Raw genomic sequence first — 27179 nt, forward strand, 5'->3', positions numbered from 1 at the left:
CCCATGCCAAACAAGGATTTATTCACTGCATATATGTATGCATGTTTATACAGGTCAGGCAGCATCCGTGGTGAAAAACAGGCGGTCAACGTTTCAGATCAGGAGACTTCTTGACCCGAAACGTTGACCGCCTGCTTTTCTCCACAGATGCTGCCTGGCCTGCTGAGTTCCTCCAGTGTTGTAGTGTTTTTCATTTAGATTCCAGCATCTACAGTCCTATGTTTCTCTATGCATGGTTATATTCTGATTAAGTATTCCAAATTCTCTTCGGGAATTGGAAGGAAGCAACAATTTGATCAAACTATCATGCCTATAGCCTGTTTCTTGCAATGTCTACATTATTACATTATTAACCATATCTACCATGGTTTGAGGGGTTTTTTTTTGCTCAGGATATTTGGGGTGTTTCACTATAAGAAGGACCTGGTGTTGGTTGTACTTTTCATTTGAGGAACTCAACTTGGAAGAAGGTACAGAAAAGTATAATATGTAGATCACATTCAATGGGCACTGGCTTGCAGGACAAATGAGATTGCACAACTTGAGTGCAAATGAGAAAGCCATGACAGCTAGAATTTGTAAAATGCTTAAATAGCTTTTGAATGTACCAATATATTTCACAGCCAATAAAATCAAATGAAAGCAAATTTAAGAACATTGTAAGATGCAAAGAGGTAAGTAATGAGGGTAAGGCAGTCATTTATTCTTAAGCCAGTCCCTCAGGGTTGAAGACGACTTATTTGCCCTCTGGTTTTGTGGGTTCTGAGGTGGCTGATGAGGCCATCTTGAGAACTACAGATTCCTCCACAGACGGGGCAGATGGTGGCTGATTGGGTTGGTGGCAGTTTGTGAGGTGGTCCACTCCTTCTGCCACTTACAGAGCCTCTGTGTGCTCCCGGTGCATGGCCTCAACATTCTCAACACTATCTTGAATTCTCATTCTCCAATTTAGCTGTTCTCAGCAAATCTCTGGAACAAAATGCATGGTCTACTGGGCAGTGGTGATCCCTGCCCTCTTGTATGCTTCTGAGACTTGAAATACCTACTGCAGGTATCTCAGATAACTGGAATACACTCTCCACAAAATCCTCCATCCACTTGAAGGATAAGCCAACCAATATCGGTGTCCTCTCCCAGGCCAGCATCCCCCGCATTGATGACCTAATTATCCACACAGCTGGCTCCATTAGGCAGGCTACATAATTTGGATGTCGAACACCAGATTCCCAAAATGGATACTCTGTTCCATGCTCTGTCACCAGAAAAGATGAATGGGTGTCCAGAGGTTAGGGTTCAAGGATGTGCTCAAAGCCTCCTGCGGGAAAGAAAATGAAACACACTCCCTCACTGGTCCATGACCAATGATAGTGGAGAAGAAGCATTCGGGATGGCAGTGAAAACTTCAATCCATGCATCAGGAATAGACAGAAATCCTGTGAAATGCAGTGGAAGGAGCACACCACCTCTCAGACCACCCACCTGCCTATCCTATGAAACACCTGCTCGATCTGCAGAAGGGTATGCAGGTCCTATATTGGCCTCATCAGTGGAAGCAAAACTTGTATCCTAAGTGACGACATCAGAAGAAGATGGCTCAGAAGAGGGGTTGGAGCTAGAGCAGAAGGGCCAGAAGACATTCATCATAGAAATTCTAGGTCCTTTTCACTTCACTAACCCTCCCTGGCTTCAGCTGGCACAAAAAATGCAAAATATTGTCAATAATACAGGTGAAGAATGCATTGGTGTTATTTTAGAAAAAATAAGAATGAGACATTGTTTGCCTGCTAGTGTGCTTTTGAAGAGTATGGACCTACAGTAACAGTCCTTTTTTTTTTAACAAATGTACTGCACAGAAATCTCCAAGACACTCAATTGTTTATCGTTTAATACCAATGTTTTGCACTAATGTTGCACCAGTGATTTGTAAATCAACATACCTAGAAAAGTTACGCAGTTGATTCCGCAGAGGATTATGCCACACAACTCCGCAACAACTCTTTCACAACTCGTATGTAAGTGAGGAATGCTGCAACCAGGGTGAAGTGGAAAATAGAGCAGAAACCCATCTAGCTTAACTTGACGATGTTGGACTTCCAGAATTGGCACCAATCCAGATGGTCCATGGTGGTTAAACCGGTTCCCTGCCCAAATGGGCAGCCCAGTTGTAATACTGAAATCAGTAAATTAGCGTCTGATCCTTTCAGAAATTAGTTTTGCAAAATAAGAAAACAGCCTTCATCAGTTAGTGCACTTCATTGCTTGCAACAAATAAGTTACAATTATTTTAAAAGTTGCAAAAGGCCATTATTCCCAAGGATGTCACAGTTAAATCAAAAAAAAGTAAAAGCTGCATTAAATTATATGATGGTTGAAAGATTCACAAGAGAGAAAGTTGCACAAAGTTGATACCTAATAATTTTGCTCACTAGAATCAACAGAGAAAAGCCTGTTTTCAGCAAAACACATTAAGGAATATTTTAACTTTAAATTTTTTTTTACTTAGAAATTGCTTTAGGGACAAAGATATTGGGAGCAATCAAGTGAGTAGCTCAATGATCATAAATCTTTTCAGAGCAGTCTTTCTTAGTCTGAACTGCTAATTAATTTATACCTTGATCTCATGTTGTAGTATCTGTTTCATTTGATTAAGAAATCTCATTCAGCACATAATCTCCCTGACCACCTTGTATGAAACTGAGTGGGTTCTGACATTTCAAACTGGATGTAACATGATAGTCAAGTCCACATTTTTCGTTTTCACCTGGGAAGCTAAAATGTAAAAATTGTCTTTCAGTCCTTTGCATTTACAAATTTAGTAATGTACTTGACAGGAATGTTAGTAAATAAAACTTGTCATAACATGGAAACAAGGCCTTTAGCCCACTGAGTCTGCACCAACCATCAATAACTCACTTACAGAAATCCCATAGTAATTCCATTTTTTATTATCCCCACATTCTCATCAACTACCCCCCAGATTCTACCTCTCACCTACACACAGGGCTAATGTACAGTGGCCAATTGAACTTCCAACTGGCATGTCTTTGAGATGTGGGAGGAAACCAATGCAGTCACAAGGAATACATTCAAACTCTCCACAGACAGCACCCAGGATTGAACCCAAGTTACTGGCTCTGTGAGGCAGCGACTCTACTATCTACGCCCCTGTGCCACCTGCACTAAAGCACATTCGAACAGCAAAATTTGCTCCAACATGCAGGTCTTAATGACCGTAATAAAGGATGAAACATCAACACATTCAAAGTAGGAGCTGAAGCAGGCCTTTTGCTCTTAAAGCCTGCTAATTATTCAGCATGATCATGACTGATCACATATCTCAATACCATCTTACTGCTCTCTCTCCATACCCCATGATGCCTTGTTGAAAGAAAGTAAAAAGGGAGGAAATTCCAAAGTTTGGGCCGAGGCTGCTGAAGCATGTCTACCAATGATGGAGCAATTAAAGTCAGGATTGGGCAAGATACCAGAATTTGAAGAAGCGCAAGTTGTAAGAAGGAGGATGCAGAGATCAAAACGACAGAAGTCACAGAGGGATTTGAAAACTCGCGTAGGCATTTTAAAGTTGTGTCTTGACTTAACTGGATGTCTTCGGTAGGTTACTGAGCACGGGTATAATGAGTGAATAGAACTTCAGTAATTTGCTACTCATGAGGTCACTGTACAGGCTGCCAGCCACTGTCATCTAACACCTCTTGTATGTCAGATGGAGCAACTGTGTAACACCAATAATATCTTGGTGACACAGTCAATTAGCCCATCTTGATTCATTGAGCCTGAGAGACCCTTGTGCCCTCACATCTTCCAATATTGTAACTTTCAACTTTTTCTGAAATGATGCCAAGAAAGTTGCCACCATTACCCCACCTGGAAGTTTATTCTGAATGTTAGCCATTCTCAGTATGCAGAAGAGTCTCTGGTATCAAGCTGAAAGTATCATTCTGAAGTTTGACTGTGAGTCCTTTTGTTCTGTTGATGAACTGGGCAGATATTTTGCCTCTTCACGCCACTGATTCCAATATATGAGTATCTCCCTTGTTCAACAAGAAATATTTTGTTCCAGTTATATCTAGTGCACCAGTGAATCTAATCATTGCATCTGCTTATAACAATCAGCTATTTTATCTGTGTTGCCCAACATTGACTGACTTTGTTGATTGTCACTTTGTATTTAAGAACATGTTGAGCATTACTCAGAAAGACATAGAAGGCTCGGGGCCAAATGCTGGTAAATGGGATAAGTATAGATGGATACCTGATAGTAGGCAAGGACATAATGGGTTAAAGAGCCTGTTCCTGTGCTACAGAACTCTATGACTCTCTCAATTTCACCTTCAGCCACCTCATTTCACAAGTATGGGTATAGGTTTTAGTTCCTTCTCATATTATCTGTTTGTTGGCAATTCAGACCTAACAAGATAACAAAAATACTTGCAATGTTATCCTTTAATCATGTTTGAGCCACACGAAATTTGAGCAATATTCCAAACCTTGAGATAATTTAAATGTATTTTATTATATTTGAGTTTTCCAGATTTTTTTATATTCAAATTTTACTTTTTAAAACTTAATCATTAAAAATGTTTAAAGATTAACTTTCTGATAGTTTTTAGAATATACGTGAATATCAGAGACATCTGCAAATATTGAAACTCTTTGATATTTTTGTATAGGTTCAGAGATTAATTGGTTCTCAAAGCTTTTCTCTGGTTGGGACTTGCTATTGATGGTCATGGCTTAACTGGCACACCAAGCATTTCTCTGGGGACGCCTTAAACTCGTGCATAAATACATAAAAGGAGGATCAACTGCCAAGTAATGTCATTTAATTTGTAAGACATCCAAGCTATATCTTCCCACTTTACACAAACCATTTTCCCATCTGATTTTTATTTTTTAATTTATTATGATATTTGAAATTTAACTGTTTATCCCATTTAATCCTTTGTTGAATCTGATTTAAGTCAGAAGGGTCTTCCACACACAATCCTGAGATCAACTGTTCTTAACAGTGTTCGTTATCCAGATGGAATATCCCCTGTCAAACCATTCATTCCTTTAAACATCCCTTTAATTACTTGCACATTGATTCGTAATTTAGCAACATTCTTTGATATTAATTCACCTGATTTACTTCTGAAAATACTCTTTGCAAAATTAAGTAACATTGCCCTTAGCACTTTATCTACTTGCAATTGCATAAAATGGAATGCAAAGATACAAAAGGAAAGATTTAGCAGAGGAAATTTTTGAAATCAGAATTGCTATTAAACTTTACTTAGATTATCCTTCTTATCTTCACCAGGTCATTGTTTCATCCTAATCCAATTTCATTTTGATATCTTTGAGAGCCTGTTGCTATTCTTCAAGTCCACAAATTGGAAAAATTATGTGTACTTTTTTTCATTTGCCTTCATGGGAAAATGTGAAATTTAGGTTGCATTTTTCTGCCAATCCCAACTTAATTTTACCCAGCAATTGTCAATGGTAATTGAAATGTTCAATGACTCTGGCACCTCTTTCCTCAAAAGAAGAAAGAACACCCACATCATACTTTGAATCTTGAGCAAAACAACTCTGCACAAGTCTGAATTTAATCAAGTATCAACCAGATTTATAAAATGAAAATTGAAGGCCTTTCAACCCATCATTCGTCATGGAAGAGTTCTTAATCTACATTTCTTGGCTGCAATAACAAATGATGCTTTATTATCCCAACACTCACCTCCATGGTATTATTCTTCCTCCTCGCATGATATTCTCTGCAAATGTGACCTTGCATTAAACTTATGAATCCAGTTAATTTATGTAAATTACAAAAAAGTTGCAGTTCTGATCCCTGGAGTATTGCATCCCTTCAACAGAAGTGCTTTTAATGTACAGTGGCGTAGAATTTTATCTTGGATGGGAATCCAACATGTTTGCTGATCACATACCTTGCCCAATATTCAGTTCCAATGAATTCAACATTATGATTAACAGGGGGATCTTTCTTTTATTATTCAGTGGGATGTAGGCTGTGATACTGAAACGGCGTAACTTGTCCTTCCTGAATTCCTGTTGAGAAGGTAGAGTTGAGCCACCATCTTGAACCAATCGAACCCATGTGACACAGTTTGAAACAACTGAGTGGCTTGCTACAGGTCTGGACCGTGCATTGGCAGACGACAGATCCCCTTTGCTGAACAATATCGTTAAGCAGTTGGAATTTTAAAATTATCCACTGAGCTCTGCAGTTATAATTGATGCCAGCATTTTCTTCAAGATTTATTTAATTAACTAAATTTAAACTCTCCAGCTCGTGTGGTGCAATATAAATTTGTGTCTCTGGATCATTAGTCAAGATGGTTGGATTGCACGGTTCATTATGATAATCACTTTGCCATTGCACTCAATTAACAGGTGTGTATAACAGATAATAGTTTAGCAGGTAAGAGATGGTTTACTTAGTGAAGCGTTTTATTAAAGTATGATTAGTTTGGCTGCAGAGCATTAGAAACATGGAAATTTATAGCAGGAGAAGGGGGCAACCATTCAGCCAATCATGTCCATGTGGGCCAAAAATCATGTATTTGGGCTAATTACACTTTCTTGTGGCCAATTATGTTGCCTCAAGTGCTCAACCCCAGTACTTTTTAAATGTGATGAACATTTCTGTGTCCACCACCCTTTAAGACTGCAAGTTCCTAACTATCCCTCCACCTTGCTCATATTCTTCCGAGTAAAAATAAAACAACTCTCCTCTAATCCTTTCACCCTTTACCTTCAAACTATTTTCCCTGGTTATCATCCTCACTGCCAAGGGAAGTAGATCTTTGCTGGCCTCAGATAATTTCAAGCACCTCAATCAAATCTCCCAACAGTCTCCTTTTTCCAAATGAAAACAACTCTAGCCTTGGAAATGCTCTTGTGAATCTCCTCTGCAGCTTCTCACATGCTATCATATCCCTGGTGTAATATGGTGACTAAAACATACAGTCCTTGGGCTGTGGTTGAAATAATATCCTATGAATTCCAGAATGACAGCCATGCTCTTCCCTTCCAGGACTCAGCCTGTAAAGGCAACTACCCGGTGCTTTTTACAGACCTAACTTGTTACCTTCATTTCAGGATTCCTGAGTACCATTGGAATTCTCAGATTTCTATTATTTATTGTGTATTCCTTGCCTTATTTGTTCTCCCACTGAATAGTCAAAGAGATTTGCCATTGAGCAGTCAGAGAGCCACTTCTGACAGTTTGTTTGCATTGAGCACAGTCCCTAAGAGTGAAAGGCTTGCCAGTCCTAATCAAAGTTAAATATATTACTTTGAAGGTGAACCACAAGATAGATGTTCCTTTTTATTCACCATAAGCGACAATTTATTTCTCAAGTGTGGAATGCTTAAAGTAGCCTTAAAATAGTACAATGTGGGAATTTTAAAAATTACAATTATCACCCTGTTCCAATAGAATAAAATGAACAAGTTTCATTTCTCTCATTTAATGGGGTCTAGCCAGACTGAACATCCAGACTCATTCGTAGCTATTGACACAACTCTGCCCATCCATGAAAAATTTACCATGCAACTTGGCTGCCAAATTATTGGAGGTAAAATATGCAGTCAGACAGAACCATCAGGCACATCCATGAAATAGAACCTAGCAGATTTTATGATCTCTAGATTTTGCTATTTCCCACTAAAATTTCCAACAGACAGGAGAAATGGGTAAGTAAGGCAATAAAGATGGGATGGCTATAAATTTGATGATTGTTTGTGTTTACTCCTGCCATTTCTCCGGCAGAAGCATAACACAAAGACTATAAATGAGGTCCAATTTCAGAAGAAGTGAGTTCTACTTTTCCTTGGCAAGCTCCATGATGTCACAGCAACAAGCCAAAGAAAGGCATTGATATGAGAAACATTTGCTTTGGGATGAGATTTGTCAATGTGTATCTTCTCATCCTTGTGATACTGGAAGGGTGCCATGCTGAGTGAAAAGGAAGGATTGGACTGGCGAATGACAATTGGGAGGGTATACCAATGATTTCTAATATCATTGACTTTCTCTTGGCCCCCTTATTATCAAAAGAGGCCAATGGACACAAAACAAAAGGTGGGAAATACACTTGGTTCACAATATGAATCTGAAATGCACATAGAGAATTGCCAAAATTCCACAAGATCAGAAAGGGAAACAAGGAAGGGATACTGATGCCTAATTTTTTCCCTTTGTTACCCAGACAGTTCAGAGAATCTTCTGAGGTAACCAGGGAGGGAATAGGTGCCCTTATCGATGAGTGTAATATTCTAGGTGTGGAGCCATAGGAGATGGGTGAGATCTCAAATACTTTGTGTTTGTACTTACTATGTAGAAGGACATGGAAGCTAGTGCATTTAGGGAAGAGAACAGTGATACCCTGAAACATATTGACATTATGAAGGAGGAAGAGTTAGCAGTCTTGAAGTGCATAAAGGTGGATAAATCCCTGGGGCCTGTCCAGGTGTATCATAGGATGTTGTGGGAAATGAGGGAGGAGATTGTTCAGGCCTGGCAGAGAATTTTGTATCTTCATTAGCCACAGGTGAGGTACCGGTATCGACTGGAGGGTGGATGATGTTATCCCTTTATTTAAGAAGGGCTGCAAGGACAAGCCAGGGAACTACAGGCTGGTGAGCCTAACATCCATGGTGGGAATGTTACCAGAGGGGATTCTGAAGGACAGGATTTATTTGTGTTTGGAGGGGCAAGGACTGATTAGGGATGGTCAGCGTGGTTCTGTTCTTGTCTCACAAATTTGACTGAGTTTTTTGAGGAGGTGACAAAGAGGATTATCGAGGGCAGGGTGATAGACGTTGTGCGTGTGGAATTTAGCAAGGCCTTCGACAAGGTCCCATGTGGCAGGCTGGTCTGGAAGTTTAGGATGTCTGATATCCAGGGTGAAATAGCAAATTGGGTACAAAATTGGCTTGGTGGTGGGAGTCAGAGTGGTAGTGGAGGGTTGCTTTTCAGATTGGAAATCTGTAACTGGTGGTGTGCCAGAGGGATCAGTGCTAGGTCCTTTGTTGTTCATTTTGTATAATGACTTGGAAGAGAATGTAGGTAGCATGATTAGAAAACTTGCTGATGACAGCAAAATTGGTGGTATAGTGGACAGTGAAGAAGGTTGTCTAAGGTTACAACAGGGTACTGATCAACTGGGAAAGTGGGCAAGGGAATGGCTGAAGGAATTTAATTTGGATTAGTGTGAAGTGATGCATTTTGGCAAGTTAAAACAGGGCAGGACGTAATTAATAACAGAGCACAAGACAATGTTGTTGAAAGAGTGAGACCCGGGGGTACAAGTACTTAGTTCCCTGAAAGTGGCAACATAGGTAGACAGAGCGGTGAAGGTGGCTTATGGCATGCTTACCTTTATCAACCGAGGCATTGAGTGTGGGAGTTGGAAGTCATGTTACAGTTCTACAAATAGTTGGTTAGCTCACACTTGGTGTGCAGTTCTGGTCGCCACCCTATAGAAAGGATGTGATTCACAGGAATATTATTGGGACTGGAGGGCTTGAATTACAAGGGGCCTCTGGATTGGCTGGATCTGTTTTTCCTGGAGTGAAGGATGCTGAGGAGTGACCTTCTTATAAAATTATGAGGGGCAGACATAAGGAGATATTCAGTCTTCTTCCAATGGTAGGGGAGTCTAAAACTAGCGGGCACAGGTTTAAGATGAAAGAAAAAAGAGTTAAGGGTGATCTAAGGAGTAGGTTTTCACACAGAGGTTGGTGGGTATATGGAACAAGCTGCCAGAGGATGTGGTTTAGGCAGGTACAATTACAATGTTTAAGAGACATTTGGTACATGGATAGAAAATGTGTAGAGAGATATGGGCCAAACACAGGCAAATGGGATTAGCGCCAATGGGCATCTTGGTTGGCATGAACAAGTTGGGCAGAAGGGCCTGTTACCACATTGTTTAACTCTATGTATCTATGGATTCTCTGCTACATGTAGAAAGAACGGCAACACCATGTGTGCACGACTGTTTAAAACCCTCGTGCCCCACTTTCTCTGGGGAAACCAGAGCTGTTAAGCCTGCAGGCAGGGGCAGATCCATTCCTTCCTCTGGAGCAGCAGGAATTCGGGCAGGAGATCTGACCCACATAAAACCAAAAAGTTGAAAATCACCCCTGAAGGCTGACCTTGTCTAAACTGATTTCTAGCAATCAATCAACATGCAGAATTAACTTTTTCACTCATTTTGTTTTGAGAATGCTGCATGTGACTATCAAAGTGTGCAGGGAGGCCACTGACCAATCCCACTATTTCTTTTTATCGTATGCACTGATCAGTGCTGTCACAGTGGTGGAAAAGACCACAAGGGTAAGCATGCCAGTGGAATTGGTATGAGGAAAAAGTAGCTGTTTGCCACTATGTGAAAAAAGAAGTACATTTTGTGAAAGGAATGATTAAGGTTAAGCCTGAACTTACTGGTTTTTACAATTCCGGTTTCTTTGCAGCCAATAGAAAACGAATGATAATGCCTTTTAAGTGTTTTTTTTAATAACTGAAAATACCTAATCTAGATGAACACTGAAATAAATCGAGCCAATAATCTCAAGCTAACCAAAAGTTCAAACCTAAAAATTTAGGCTCTTGATTCTCATGGGAACAGCTGATCCCACTTCGCAATGGAGACCACATTTTTGACCTTGTCTTACACCATTCAGTTAATTATAAACAGTAAATCGTGCCAATGTTGCAATGCGCAAATTAAATGAATCAGATGGCATTTCAGGTACACGATACCTGGTGGTGATAAAAAGAGAAATTTGCCCCAAGAGGTCATTGATTCATAAGTATTTATCTGGATTCCCATGTGAAACCAAATTGTCTCTTTCTAAAAGCAAACAAACTGTAGGTACTGTAAATCCGAAATGAAAACAAAAGATCTTGGAACTCTTTAACAGGTCAGGCAGCAGCAGTGGAAACAGAAAGAGAGTTGGGAATCTATAGTTACCCTGATTATACATACATAAAATTTATAGGTAAAGAATGCATTGAAGTTCAAAGAGGTATCAAATTAAAATGTTTACCAGAAGAGAATGATTCCTCCCTTAAAAAGTAGCAGTGGGACTATCATGAGAAGAATGGAGGTAATGCAGGACCAGATCAGCAGTATAAATATATTTGATGCTGTCTGATTAAAGTACAACTCGCAATGAGAGAATATTAAAGTGGACTTCATTAATTTGATGGAGCGATCCTTGAAATTTGACTCTGAGCAAAGCATCAGCATTCTCTTTGAAATGAGGCAGCTGAAAATATCCCATCCACTCTGAAAGACTCACACCCCCTCTCTCATCCAAAGTGTATTGATTGCTGCAGGATTGGGAAGTATGTTTTGAAAAAAAAATTGGGAAGAGCTTATCTATTCACTCGATGTCTTGCTCCATTAATTTATTGATTTGTTGATGTGCCTGCTGTGGTATGAATTTATTAATTCATGGCACTTGCTGTTCATTACTTTATTAATATTTTGCTGTACCAAATTTTTTGCCGTGTATGAATTTATCTATCAATGCCTACTGCTCCATTAATTTTTAATTCACTGGTGTATCTGCTGTTGCCTTTATTATCTTTCTGGTCCCCTCTGTTCTATTAATTTATTATTCAAGGAGTGGCCAGTCCTCCACTAATTTGTGAAGTCATTGGTGCCTGCATAGCATCACTGGAATGTTCCTTTCTGTTTGTTCGTGACTAGTGATGAATGTGGCTTATTTAGGTTTCCTTGGGTTAAGTTTCTTTATTATAATTATATAGTGCCACAAATTAACATTCTTTTAAATTCTCAAATCTGATCTATGTGTCTTCACTTTCCTTCCTAATAGTTGTCCATCATCTTGGATTCGCTGTCACTGTGTACTCTAGGAATATCCAGCAAATGCTTTTCTGCATTATTGCAAACTCAAATCTGGTTGCGACACTCCATGAGATTGATTAGTAGGTAAAAATAAAGGCAACCCATCTGTAGTTCTTAACAATGTAGAGGTTGGTAGAATTCAAACCCAAATGCATCAGTAAAAATCTACAGAATACCAGAGAATAGAAATGGAATATGGTTTATTCATGTATCCTAATCCAATGTCCTAACTGACAGAACATCCTTTTGTTCTAAAGCATACCTTCTTGATTTATGATGAATAGTGAAGTGTGACATCCACTAGTTTCCATATTAAACCTGAAAGCAAACTTTCAATAAATTCAGTGTTAAAAGATTTTTCTGTGAGCAACACCAAACGGGCAGCAAAGTGGTGCAGTGAATAGAGCTGCTGCCTCGCAACATCAGACAGTCGGTTTGATCCTGACCTCTGGTTCTGTTTGTGTGGAACCTGCATGTTCTCCCTGTGACTGCGTGGGTTTCCTCCCGGTGCTCCATTTTCCCCAACATCTCAATGATGTGCAGGTAGGTAGGTTAATTAGCCACTTTAAGTTTCCCCTTGTGTGCAGGTGAATGGTAGAATCTGGGGGGAGTTGATGAGAGAGTGGGGAGAATTGTTTTAAAAAATGGGACTAATGTAGGATAAGTTTAAGTGAGAGGTGGATGGTCAGTGCAGACTCAGACTGTTGGCTGTTTCCATCCAGTATGACTATTAGTAATAAAATACACTGGCATATGACTTGCTTTCTATTTAATCACAGTTTTTCTTCATTGTATCATGTTACTTTGTCTATGCTGCATATTATTTTTATTTCATCATGCTATGAAACTTAGTTTCAAATTTCTTCTTGATTGTCCACCACTTCTGTCTCTAAGGCGCATGAAGCTGTTCCCACCCCCAAGGCACCTGCTGGAGGCCTTCTGGCACCAGATAATTGCCAAGTGATTTCTCCTTGTTTCTCGGGCCCAGGCCTCAACTCTGACCTCCAAGCCCAATGTGACACATTCCACCTATTTAATCTAAACACATCTCAAGGTAACATTTTCCCCTTGTCCAGTCCAGATTGCATACCCTCTCAGCACAAATGTGCTGTATTAATCATTTTGGTGGCTTCTTTTTGCTCCCACTTCTCACTCACAACTTCCTGCTCCTGCTTCCAATCCTCAGTCATTCCAACACATTTGTCCAATGATTCTAAAACCACTCCCCAAACACCCCAGCATTTCCAGATTGCAAACAAATCACTCAAGTGAACTGAAACTCAGAGACACTTCCAACCACTGCAGTACTCAAAGATTCCTTTCCCTCTCTGAACACGTTTATGCTTTTCCCACAGCTTACAAATCTTTGTCTGATTTTTAATCTTGGAGAATTAGTTATCAGGCAGCACTAGTTGAATTATCTGGAAGTGTGCCTGTGCTCTGAATGAGATGCAAGTAAAACTTAATATAAGAATAAAAATGCAGGAGACCTGCCAGTGTGTGGAACTAAAGTATGAAATATTGATATTTACAAAATACAATAATTTCAGACAACTAAATAACAGGAATTTGAATTATTGTTGACATTAAAAAAAACATTGTTATGCCAATACTCTCACTCACTAAATATCAGAAAAATCATGTTTGTTGTATAATGGGTGTACAATTGTTCTTTGTTCCACACTGAATATTTTCCATCATTTCAAAGTGGGGAATTATCTGGCATGCTGACCATCAGTTCAAAAAAAAAGGCAAGATGTTATCTGTGAAGCATTTGTTTCCATGCAGATAGTATTCAAAGAAGGGAAGATTATTTCTTGGCAGTGTCACAGGAACTTAATCACAAAATGAATAATGGTTCCAATGTGAACAATTTCTTTAGTTTTTGTCCTGCAGTGTTCTTTTTGTACCATTTCAGTTGAAGGTTTTGTGATATGCTTGTATTCACTTCCATAGCATCACCCAAGTGGCAATTTTATTGTTGTGAGCTGAGACAGCGTTGGAGTAGCTAGCTTTGTCACATGTTGTCAACTTTCATGCAGAGGTTTGTTAATAATAATCAGGTTGCAAAACAGAAATTGAAACTTTCATCTCCCAGCCTAGGGGCTGCTGTGGTCATTGTTGTACTCTGTCTTGGAAGAGATCTACTAACTGTACGCAGACTAGGAATCAAACTTAGCATCTCCTGGTTTGACAGAAGAGTACAACAGCAAATGATGTATCTTATTACTGAACAATTGATAATTTTACACCCATCTTGGGTCCAGTACACATGACTTCCAAAGATTGCACACCTGTAAATATGCTTTCAGATGTGACAACATATTTCAAAAGTTAATCAATGATCGACATAACTATGTGGGTGATACAAGACAGAAGATCTGAATGGAAAGACAAGAGATGGCAATGACTGATTGTGAGCAAGCAGTACAGGAATTATAAGTGAGTAACCAGCAGCAGATCAAATCCCAAGAAATAATTGTAAACTGAAATTCAAGATTAATGGATTCAATAATTTAATCAAATTGCTTTTAGTCACCATTTCATGGGATATGTATACAACTATAAACTGAAAATTTAATCTAAAATGCCTAATTTCAAATTTGTAATGCCTGCTATATGATCCAGTTGTAGTTAGAAATTAAGCATGGGCATTGATGTCCAGCTGATTTGGAAAAATGTGGAGGAAAGATGCTTTGTTGTGCTTGTAGTTTTCCCTCAGTGACTGCTACACCAGAGGGGAATCAGAAAATAAGGAATTCCCACTTTGGTTGATGAAGTCCAATAAGAACGAAGGAAAGTGTAATATTTGCCCTGTTTTTTTCTTACAGTAATATGTTTCATACCAAAATAAGCAAAGGTAATTTACAAATATATTCTGTACACCCTGAGTGGAGGAGAGAAGAAATAAAAATAGCATTTCTAGACTCGATTCACTGATGTTATGTTGTGTAGGATATAGCCATTCAAGACACAAATTTGTCGCTGATATTGTAGTTCAATTAAACGCATGTTGAATGACATAGGTTTCTGTTTACCTTGTGAGATTTTGGCAATTTTATACCTTCTGCAGTACAAAACCATAATAAATAAAGTTTATAACTACAGGTGCTATTTGAAGGTTGTTTTATATTGTAGGAAGGACTGGTGTTTGTACCACGACTGGAAGGGATTATTTTTGAGCTTGATGTTGGCACTGCAGCTCCCTTCAACCTGAACCTCAATCAAGATAAGTTGCTGTCATTTGCATTTTGCTCATTTGAAACTTGATACAGCTAAGCCACCTAGTTCAGTGCTCTAACGTATTAGGTTCAGCAGAAATGATAATACTTCCATGGAAGAAGGGATATTTTTCCAAATTGAAGTAGGAAGTCTTAAAGAATAAAATTATTTGAAAGAAAAATAGGAACAGACGGAAATAACTTTTGTTCATGTGATCAAAATCAGTGCTCCTTTTTCCAGCATTTATTTCTATCTTAAGCCAGTTTTGATAAGTAGTTCACAAATAGTTTTACAAGCAATGTCAAGGATTCCTATATCTTTTGCTACTACAATCCTGCCCTATGATACCACTGATAGCCAAGCTCTAGGCCTCTGCTGTTATTACATCAAGAAGTGGGCATGCATGGTTTAATACCAATGTTTGACTTTACCTTTGGTTGCTGCAGTGTTTGCAGAATTCTTTGCAATCAAGGGAACTTCCAAAAACTGCCACAAATTTTTGAAATGTACAAACTACTCCCATTTTAATACCTTGTAAATTGCCTGCCTTGCTTTCTGTGAGAATGCTTGAATGTGATTAGCAGCCTGTTGGTGTTGCAGCTGCTGGATACCTAGGCTCCCTTTGAACAAAAACGTGTCAGCAGCAAGCATCTGAAAAAGTGAGGTCCTCCACACAGAGATGACTTGATCTTTTTGTGGAAATCTCTTTGAGATTAACAACAAGTGGCAATGTTCAGCCAGAGATCACAGCTTCATGGATATTCACTTGGCTTACGTCATTCCATTGAAATCCACCTGCCTGTACAGTCAGTCACCTTGTGTCCCATCTGTGGAAGAGTCTGCAGTTCCCACATTGGCCTCATTAGCCACTTCAGAACCCAGAAACAAAATGGAAGCAAGTCATCCTCAATCACAGGGGACTGTCAAAGAAGAAAACAATGCATCAGTACATTTGCTGGAATAAATGCACATTTGTTATTGATTACTTTTGCAAAATCCAGAAAAGCTTCCTTGTGGGTTGATGTTCAGGTTAATGTGGAAATGCAGTGTGAGGCTCAATGGACACAAGTGTCAATGTCCAATCACAGCCTCAATTACAAAAAAAGTGGCAATTATCCTTCATACCTCCCACCTCCTTCCCCTCCACCCTCCAAGACCCAAATAGAGAATGATGAACAGCTTACTAGGTTCCTGGTTGAATCTAGCAATGGTCAAATGGTTAACAGCTCGTCAATAACAATCTTTCCCTCTCTTCCCTTTGCTCTGCCACCCAAGTACCCAAGTCTCAGATTTGCTGAGGAGAAGCAATGATATGTAATTCACTTCTTTGCTTATTTGTTAAATCAGGTAACTGAACAAGGAAGGAAGCACAAGAATGTTCAATCTTAGAAAGAAAGGAGTGGAGAATTTATGAAACATTTTGGTATGCTGAAAGGAATAACCTATTAAATATACTAAAATTGTCGATATTTTTAGATTAAATTTGATAATGGGCTTTTACCAAAAAAATCTGTGTAAAATTCATGATGCACGAGTTACTTTCCAAATGCCCTCTCCTGTGCACAAGTGCAGGGTATGGTTGAAATGTTTTGAAGTGAAAATGCCAAAAAAGAATTAATATTAGAGCTCAATGGAGAAGGCATTTTGTCTGATTACCTGATGTATTTATGTCAACTATTTTCTATTATAAGTTCATCTCTCCTATGTATAGATAACACTTCAATTACCAATTGGCTTTCAACATATGTTGCTTTATTGAAAAAACTATCTAAATATTTCCAATAAATGAGTTTTTATGTTATAATGTAAGAGTGTGAAAGGCTCCACCATATACAAATTCTTCAAAATACTAGAAAAGCTATTAAAGATTAATCACACTACTGGAATTTAAAATTATTTAGAAGAATGCAAAACATCTAAAAAATCCAGAAGAAAACACTTGAAATGTATATTTATTAACGCAATTAATTCAAAGGAAAATAAAGACCTGAAATTTGTCTCTCTCCCTTGCAGCCATTCCTTTCAATTGATGCACCAACCTTGTGCAGATTTTGTGGCAGATTCCACAGCAAAGATAATGCTGAGCTGCAGGAACATAAGTATTCTGCTACTGGACTCCATAAGAAGTCTCATGTTGTAGCCCAGAGTAGCTGCTGTTTATCACCTCTTGTGGAGGGCAGGATTACTGCAATTATGTACACTTGCAAGGGTGACCTATTATCGCAGACAATTACAGAGAATATTTCTGGCTTTCTCATTCAGAACTGCCAACGATGCTCAGCAAAGTCCAGACCACGTGTGTGGATCATCAGCTGCTGTACCTATGTTTCCTAGAAGAAGCTACTCACCTTTTTTTCATGCAAAGATTAATATAGAAGTACTTGTAACTGTTTGCAGATCTCCTTGGTGCTATTATAAAAGAATGATAACAGAAGTCCCATAATTATTTTTTAAAAAGAGAAATAGCAGGTTATATCTTCACATTCATACAACAAAGAAGGAACCCATTCAGCTCATTGAGTTTATGCTTGCTCCCCGAGCAATCCCACAGGTTACTTCACTGCAACCTGTTCTCTCATGTCCCCATCAACTCCACCCCAATTCTCCTTCCACCCACTGACACTAGTGGAAACTTACACTGGATAATTAACCTTCCCACGGGTACATCTTTTGGGATGTGAAAACCCATGCAGTCACAAAAAGAACATGCAAACTCCACATAAACTGCACCCAAGGATAGGATTGAGCCATCAGGTTGTGTTTGAAATGCTTTAAGGTGAAAATGTCAAAAAACAGGAGCTGTGAAGCAGCAGCACGACCTGTGCCCGTATAGTCATACCGTATGGAAATACATCCTTCCACCCATCGAGTATAAACCAACAATCATTTGACAACCAATATCAGTATGAGGCGACAATCGTTCAGATATATAAATGACTTGGATGAAAATGTGGATGGGGGGTGGTGGTTAGTAAGTTTGCAGATGAAACAAAGATTGGTGGTAGTGTGGAAGATTGCCAAAGGATATATTGGGATATAGATCAGTTGCAGATATAGCTGGAGAAATGGCAGATGGAGTTTAATCTGGCAAAGTGTGAGGTGTTGCACTTTGGGAGATCAAATGTAAAGGGACAGTACACAGTTAATGGCAGGACCCTAAACAGAGTTGATGTACACAGGGATCTTCGAGTCCAAGTCCATAGCTGAAAGTGGCTGCTCAGGTTGATAGGGCGGTAAAGAAGGCATATGGCATGAAAAACACAATGATGCTGGAGGAACTCAGCAGGCCAGGCAGCATCAGTGGATAAAAGCAGGCAGTCAATGTTTTGGACCAGGATCCTTCTTCAGGACCTCCAGCATCATTGTGTTTTTCATCTAGATTCCAGCATCTGCAGTCCTTTGTTTTTCTAGGCATATGGCATGCTTGCCTTTATTAGTCAAGGGGCTGAGTTCAAGAGTCAGTAAGTTATGTTACGATTTTATAAAACTCTGGTTAGACTGCATCTGGAGTATTGCATTCAATTCTGGTCACCCCATTATAGGAAGGATGTGGAGGCTTTGGAGAGGGTGCAGAGGAGGCTTATCAGGATGCTGCCTGCATTAGGGGACATGTGCTATGGTGACAGGTTGGACAGGCTCGGGTTGTTTTCTCTGGAGCATGGAGGCTGAGGGGCGATCTGATAGAGGTTTATAAGATTATGAAAAGCATAGATAGACAGCCAGTATCCTTTTCCCAGCAATGAAATGTCTAATACTAGAAGGCATGCATTAAAGGTGAGAGGGATTAAGTTCAAAGGAGATGTGCAGGGCAAGTTTTATGCACAGAGAATGGTGGACGCTTAGAATGCGCTGCCAGGGGTGGTAATGGAAGCAAGTATGATCGAGATGTTTAAGAGGCTCTTATAGAGGCACATGAATGTGCAGAGAATGGAGGGATATGGACATTGTATCGGTAGAAGGGATTTGTTTAGTTTGGTATTTAATTACTAGTTTAATGATCGGTCCAACGTCGTGGGCCAAAGGGCCTGTTCAATGTTGGTCTAACCCATTTATTGCCATTTCTACAGGAATCCCATTTTCTTCCCCGTTTCTCTTGAACTTTCCCCAGATTCTACTGTTCACCTGCACACTCGGGGCAATTTGCAGTGGCCAATTAACCCACAACCCACGTGTGTTTGGGATGTGGGAGGATATCAAAACATCCAGAGAAAACATATGTGGTCCCAGAGGGAAAATGTGCAAACTCTGCACAGGCAGCACCTGAGGCCAGGATTAAACCTGGGGCACTGTAAGACAGCGGCTCTGCTGTGCCACTGTGCCAGCCACTGTGTTCTCTAGACAGGAAATAAATCTTCGCTTCAGAAGGGTAGTACAACTATCTTATTTCTTGCATAAAGATAGTAGTAATCTTTTTGCAGATGAGGTCATTGAAACCCCATGGAAATCTAATGTGTGGTGTTCTTTTGTTCAATATGATTCATACTCCCAGCTCCTATTCTGGAATCAAAAAATTTCTGCATCAAAAAATCTGGAAAGCAATGTTTGCTTATGGTTTTACCTGGCAGACAAGTTTTGGACTTGCAAACAGACAGAGTTTGACTGCCAATAAAGAACTGGACACACGTTGTATCAAGAGCCACATGTTCTATTACGGGATGTATGGCCCTGTCTCAGTATGATTGGTTATCTGACCACTAAGCTATATAGTGTATCTGCCAAACATTTCACTATTTTAAAAAAAGATGTGATATGTACTATGGATACCATAAATAACTAGTGACAGGAACATTATACGCAGGATAATAGATTGCCATGGATACATTACAAAAGGCATGCTGCTTAGTTATTAAAATAGGGCCTCTCCCCGATGATTCCAACATAGCAGGTTAGCAGAGATTGGGAAAATAAAATTAGAAGCAACACCGTCAAAGTCCTCGGGCAACATTTCACTTTCGACATAATGTTCTGTGAATTGTTAGGTAATGTAGTAAGTGCAGCATGATTCAGTCACCACAAATTGAACTGTTACTAACTAAATTTTCAGCTCAATAAACTAAATTCTTGTGACGTTGGAAGCTGGTCTGAAGTTTGCCTTAGGCAAATGCTATTGAAATTGCCAAAAGAAGTCTACCTATCAGAGGCAGGTTTCTAATGTTGCATTGCAATAGTGGGTACCTATGCCACAAGAGGGAGCATTGTGGCGATCTCCTCCATCTCCCTTTTGCAGAAACAAAACATCCACCACCAGACCTTTCATTAAGACAAATGTGGTCATTTCTTTTCAGCTTTAGGCCTATCTCGGGTCAGGTGTAGAAGACTGCAAAGGTAGAATTCGAAACAGTTTATATTTATACATCGTGCCTCCTATTATACAAAAAAAATCCAGGGAACAAGTAGATTTAAACTGAAAATGAGTATTTTAAATTGGATTATGAAAGGTGATGTGCATCAGGAAGGACAATATTTTGCGGGGCAGGGGGAGTAGGAACGAAGTGCATTTTACAATGTGAAAGACGTGGAACGTGTTGTGACAGTGGTGTGATAGGCTAGCACAGCAAAGCTTCATAGGAGTTGAAGCTTATGGAAGGGGAGCCTGACCAGCCACTTTTGGAAGAGTCTAGTGTCAGATGGACTGAAGAACAGGCAGAGGAGGACAATATCACAGGACTGCATTTCGTCAAAGTCGAGTTTATTGTCACATGCACAAGTACATGTATGCACAGTAGCAGCATCACAGGCACATAGAGACAGCATTCACAAGAAAAATATAAATCAAACAATTGAACACAATTAGAATAAAAAGAAACAAAGGCTATTTTAGTGCAAACTGATCAAAGAGGTCATAGTGTTGCTAAACTCCAGTGATTAGAGTTGTGCCGTAGGCAATTTCAGTGTGGAGATGTTGAAGTTATCAGCATGTGGTACAGTCAGTGTGATTATAGTCTTCACCCTAATGCACTACCATTGACATCCTTTGGGACAGTTTTACAGCAGATGTGCAAGGGGGAAAGGGGATCTTATCAAAAAGTGGGGAAATCAATCTCCGAGCAGTTGCTGGGACATGGCAATGTGTGCAAAATTCCTCTGTTCCTGGTTGACTGATTTTCAACAGCACGGTGCCATTTTAATTGGAGTTGTGTAATTAAATTTCTGGTGTTAAAGCAGTTTTAAGAAAGACCAAAAGATATAAGAGGAGAATCAGACTATTCAGCCCATCGAGTCTGCTCTGCCATTCTATCCTGGCTGAATTTTTTTTAAACCCCATTCTCCCACCTTCTCCCTGTAACCCTTAACCCCCTTACCAATCAAGAACCTATCTACCTCTGCCTTAACTTGACCCAATGTCTTGGCCTCCACAGCCATCTGTTGCAATGAATTCCACAGATTCACTGCCCTCTGGCTGAAGAAATTCCTCATCTCAGTTTTTAAAGGGACGTCCCTTTATTCTGAGGCTGCACCCTCAGATCCAAGACTCTCTTAATGGAAACTTCTTCTCCACGTCCACTCTATCCAGGCCTTTCAGTATCCAGTGGGGTTCAATGAGATCCCGCCTTATCCTTCTGAACTCCATCGAGTATGGTCCTAGAGACATCAAATGCTCCTCATATGTTAAGCCTTTCATTCCTGGGATCATTCTTGTGAACCTCCTCTGCACCATCTCCAGGGCCAGCACATTCTTCCTTAGATATGAGGGCCAAAATTGCTCTCAATATTCCAAATGCAGTCTGACCAGTGCCTTACGAAGCCTCAGCAGTACATCCTTGCTTTTATATTCTGGTCCTCTTGAAATGAACGTTAACATTGCATTTGCCACCTTGACTACCGACTCAACCTGCAAGTTAACTTTGAGGGAATCCTGAACTAGGACTCCCAAGTCCTTTTGCACCTCTGATTTCTGAATTTTCTCCCCTTTCGAAAATAATCTGCAACTTTATTCTTCCCACCACAGTGCATAACCCCACATTTTCCTATGCTGTATTCCATCTGCCACTTCTTTGCCCACACTCCCAACCTGTCCAAGTCCTTCTGCAGACTCCCTGCCTCTGCCATACTATCCAAACCCCCACCTATCTTTGTGTCGTTTGCAAACTTGGCCACAATGCTGTCAGTTCCTTCATCTAGATCATTTATGTATAAATTGAAAAGCTGTGGTCCCAACACTGACTCCTGCACAACTCCACTAGTCACTGGCAGCCGTCCTGAAAAGTACACCTTTATCCCCACTTTCTGCCTTCTGCCAGTCAGCCAATCTTCTATCCATGCTAGTACCTTGCCTGTAATTGATTAGAGAACAAAATTAACTTACAACCAAACAAACAACAATTTTTTTCAAGGGTAATTGGTGGGTGTCCCTTGAAACAGCTGGAAGTTTTTCCTGAGCACTCAACTAAACACTAAACACTCCCCACATAATAGACCCAAAGGTAAAAAGCTATTAAAGCTGGTGTGAAACTTGCCTTCCCCCCGAATACACTGCTCCCCACATCAGCATTAAAATCAGTTCTTTAGCTGATGTAATTTCTCCCCATGCAAGAAGATTCTGTATTATATTGTGGACAGTGGGGTGTATATAATTCAGGCACTCAAAAGCCCTCAGGCCCCAAGTCTTTATAAAATTGCAAGTTGATGTCCAGAGCACATTTGTCTAGGCATCGATGGGCACATTATTAGCACCATAACGGCTGATGTGCGTATATTTTGGTGTCCATGTCTGTGTTGTGTCCGAGACCAATATGGTCTCTCAGTGAACACATGACCCTTTTCCATTTGCAATAATCATCTTGTGCCCTTCTGCAATTCAGTGCTATTTTCACCTGCTGAATAATTGAGTAGAAACACTTATCCCTGATGCCAAAATCATTCTTATGTCATATGACCACATGTCAGTGACAGAGAATCAGCCATGGATCACTGAGTAATTAGCCTTAATATTTTCATCATCACCAGAAGTATTCTTTGTCCAAGTTGTTGACACCTCTGTTCATTCAGTTGTATAATGCAATGTCACTTACACATGTCCTTGATGGCTCAGATCTCCCACTGTCTTGACTGCCCCTGTATCTCTGCACCGAGGCACTACTGCCGAGGCATTATTCTATAATTACACAACACTGAGCATAAACCCACAGAACAGTGCTTCTGGGAGGTTTTGGAATTGCTTTGTGATGGTTGGCTCCAATCATGCTACAATTTACTCTGCATCCTGTGTGGCTAAAGTGGCCACAAATGTGTTTCTCTCTGCAGGCTAAACTTCAATCAGATCCTGTTTTTATTTTGCTTCTGGCAATGCTTTGATCTGACTTGGAAAGTTGGGGCACTCTACAATAAACCTGCATTTGGCTCTTTGGTCAGGTTCACAAAACAGCTTCTACACTACCCATAATAAAACCCTCTTCTAACCCCTCAGAAACTATATCAGCCTGAATCCTCAGTGTAGATCCTTCTTCTTGACCTGGGTGCTGACCTGATTTTCAGAAACAGACCCCTAGCCAATCCAGGTTCCTCAGTGACCCCAATTCCTGGCCCGGATCCTCGTCTTCCAACCCCTGGCCCTCTCTTCCCTCCATGACCACCAGTACCCAGCCTCCATCCCAGTCAGCACACTCTCCACCACCAGAAGCTGCCAAATGATAATTGGTGCCTCACTGCAGAAGTCGACTTGGGCACCCATTTGACTGCAATTGTATATATTACATTAATAAATGTTAGCAATTGACTGGAACTCTCTACCCAACACCATTACTACTTGGACCATATGAAGTGCCATGTGACATTGGGGCCACTCGTCACCATCTTCTTGAGGGTTTGTAGCGATGCGCAATAAATGCCAGCAAAGGTTGTATTGAATGATTGAATAAAGAATCCTGGGTATACTTTTATGCAGGTATCTCAATTAATACTACTAAAAATATTCCCTGTTCTTCTGTATATTTAATCCCTGACCTTTGACAAGGTCAAGTATTGCAACTTCTATGTTATTCCTTTCCGCGTTCTACAGAAAGTGAACTGGACATCAACATTCTCAATCATTTCCCGTGTAGCCCTACACAGCTGCCTCTAGTTTTGAACAGATGCTGTCCAGTAACATTTCAGGCTTTCTTGTCAGTGAAGCATTGCTTGCCATCTGTAATGCTCAGCCATTATGTTAAAGGTCTGCTTTCCTCAGACTGCAGTTAGACAATATTTAATTTAACTAAGCAGCCTATTTGCTACCTTGTGTGTGGGGGTATGGTAGGAAACCTTATTAATGTGGAAACTCATTGTAATGGACATTGTACAGATCCTTTGTGTTTATGATGAACATCAAGAAAACTTGTATTGAGAAAGCATTTCAACTAGTCTATGTTTTGAAAAAGCCAATAAGTATTTTAACAAAGCATAATAGGTGACGGAAGAAAGTGTGACAACTTGGCAGTCAGACCGAGTGGGGTGCAAATGACTGAAACAATTCACAGTATGAGAAAGGCCAATCCCTCTGGGAATATCAAAGAACATCAATAGCAACAGAAAACAAAGTATCATGGTGACAAGTCAGCAAGTTCCCTTCATTTGACCTGCCTAATGAGCAAATGTCACCAAATCTATATTCTTTCAAAATAAATGATTGCAAGTTATGCGATTCCTTTCTTTCCATTTATTACTTCTGCTCAATATTTGTTTGAACACCCGCTATTGATGCAATAACTGAGCCAATTCTGTGCGAATGATCACCTTCTAGATGTAGTCATTTATTCTTGGTACGTCACTGATTATTGTATTCTGAATGCTATGCTGAGACAGCAGCAAGCTTATTCAAAATTTAGTTATGGAGACGATGTAAATTAGATGATTGTACCTTTTGTTTACTATTGGTAGGAGACATCTGCAAATCTTAGACATCCCTGTGTTCTGATGACTATGGAATTCTGGCAATCAGAGAAAGAGTTAAACTCAAACAGTCACAGGCTGAACAGCTATCCTCTTGACATCTTGGCATCCTATCTGATCCCAAACTTACCTTCCCATAACATAGTCTGTCAACGTGCTGACTTCCAATTCCTAACATGAACCCCCTCTCTCTCTTTTTTGCAGACCAGTTGTTGCACATTTATTTTCAGGCTCAACCATGCCAATGTTCTCCTTGCAACACAAACAAGATCTCAAGTCAGACAATCAGGCTGGCAACGTAAGGGATGTTGAGAGGTTGTGATGAGAGCTGGATATTGGAATTGTGCACGTAAAACCAAACATATCTTCAGATGACCTTGCCAAGAGGCAGCATGCAGACTAGAAATTGGAGGAGGTTAAAGGTAAATGAAGAAATCCAAAGATAGTAGGAATATCTAGAGGTATTGCGGGAGGTTCCCTGGCTATGACCAGAAGGATTAATGTGAAAACAGGTGAGTGTAATTCCTCTCAGCTGGAAAATGGCTGAGACACATTAGAGATGGAAAGTACAGTCAACTAGGTCAAAGGTTATTGCAAGGTCAAAAAAGGTGAGGGTAGACAGTGCACCGTAATCACAGCCATAGAGAACGTCATTGGTTTGGGGCATCTTAATGCTGTGGGAACATCGTTGAAGATGCTCAAGCTTAATATTACAGAAGAAGTGGGGATGCATGTGGGTGGTGACAACATCTCCAACAGGTTTTGTTTTGAGGATGTGCCTAAGGACAACCAGTTTGAAAGGAGGAAGACAGGGCAGAGGAGATGAATTGTTCAGAATTTCAGCTAACATTGGGGACAGGGGGTTAAGGTTAGGTGGTCAGCAGTTGGCTGGAATGAAGGAAAATCTCAGGGACAGGTTATGTTTGAGGTGGGGATAATAGGAAATGGGAGAGATACTCAAAAATGATAGTGATTTATCACTAGTGTAGCGGAGAATCTTGTGGAGGGATGAGGGTAGGTACTGTATGATGGCCACAGTTACAGAGATTCCACTCCCCACACATCCCCCACTACACACACCCTGCCCAGCCACACTGAGACGCAGCTCACGTCTCCTTCAAAGGTCCAGTCTAAACATCATTTTATCCTTTCTTGGCTTTTTATCAGGCCAAACTTAAACTCAAAACTGAGTCGCAGAAAGCTCTGAGACAATTTGGAGCCATTGTTAATTGAACCAAATCATTTTGATGCCTTTCTGAACAACTGTTAACACTTTAAACATCCCTCACTCTGGGATGGTGGCTTAAAAGTGGTCAAAGTGATCCAAAGTGCAGAACTTCTCCATTTCTGAATTTTATTTTTCTGAGCTCCCTTTGTTCATGATTGTAGTCTGTAACAAATTTCTCAACAGCACTTACAGATGGATGACATGAGTGGAACCTTCAGCTTTCATAATCTCAGCAAGCCATACAATAATAAAAAATACACCTCAGAGTACTGAAAATCTTAGGGCCTTACTTCAGTGCAAGGTACAGCTCTAGAATGTACCTAATTTTTATTTGTGTGGGCTGCAGGTTTTTATTCTGACAAAGCACTTGGATGTGCAGTCACATGGAGCACTGGTGCAGCAACGTACAGGCCTTGTGCAATAATGTACTCTGCCACTAAATGCACAGAGTCAAGTTCTCATTCTCAGTCAGGATATTGATGGAGGCATGTCATGAGGAAAAACGTAAATGACATTAGAATTGTTTTCGTGTACAACTTAGCAGTATGTACTTTCAGGAGCTCGAGCAGAAGCTCTGGGGTAGATGAGAACATGACCACAGGAGTACAATTCATTTCCTCTCTTCAATATTGTGTATATTTTACCCCATATTTGTTAGACCACAGAATCATTACCCCTCAGTATCATGAAAAAGCCATCATGATATTTTGCTGAAAGCTCTAATGGAGAACCATAGATGTGATAGTACTGGAGAGGGTGCAGAGGAGATTCACCAGGATGTTGCCTGGAATGGAGCATTTCAGTTATAGGTAGAGAGGCTGGATCTGCTTTCCTTGGAGTAGAGGAGGTTAGAAGGGGACATGATTGTGCCCTTTTAAATAAAATTATGAGGGGTGCGGATTAGGTAGACTGTAGGAAACATTTCCCCATATCAGGGGAAGATAAGATTT

Source organism: Pristis pectinata, chromosome 4 (genome assembly GCF_009764475.1).
Source record: "Pristis pectinata isolate sPriPec2 chromosome 4, sPriPec2.1.pri, whole genome shotgun sequence".
Classification (NCBI taxonomy): Eukaryota; Metazoa; Chordata; class Chondrichthyes; order Rhinopristiformes; family Pristidae; genus Pristis; species Pristis pectinata.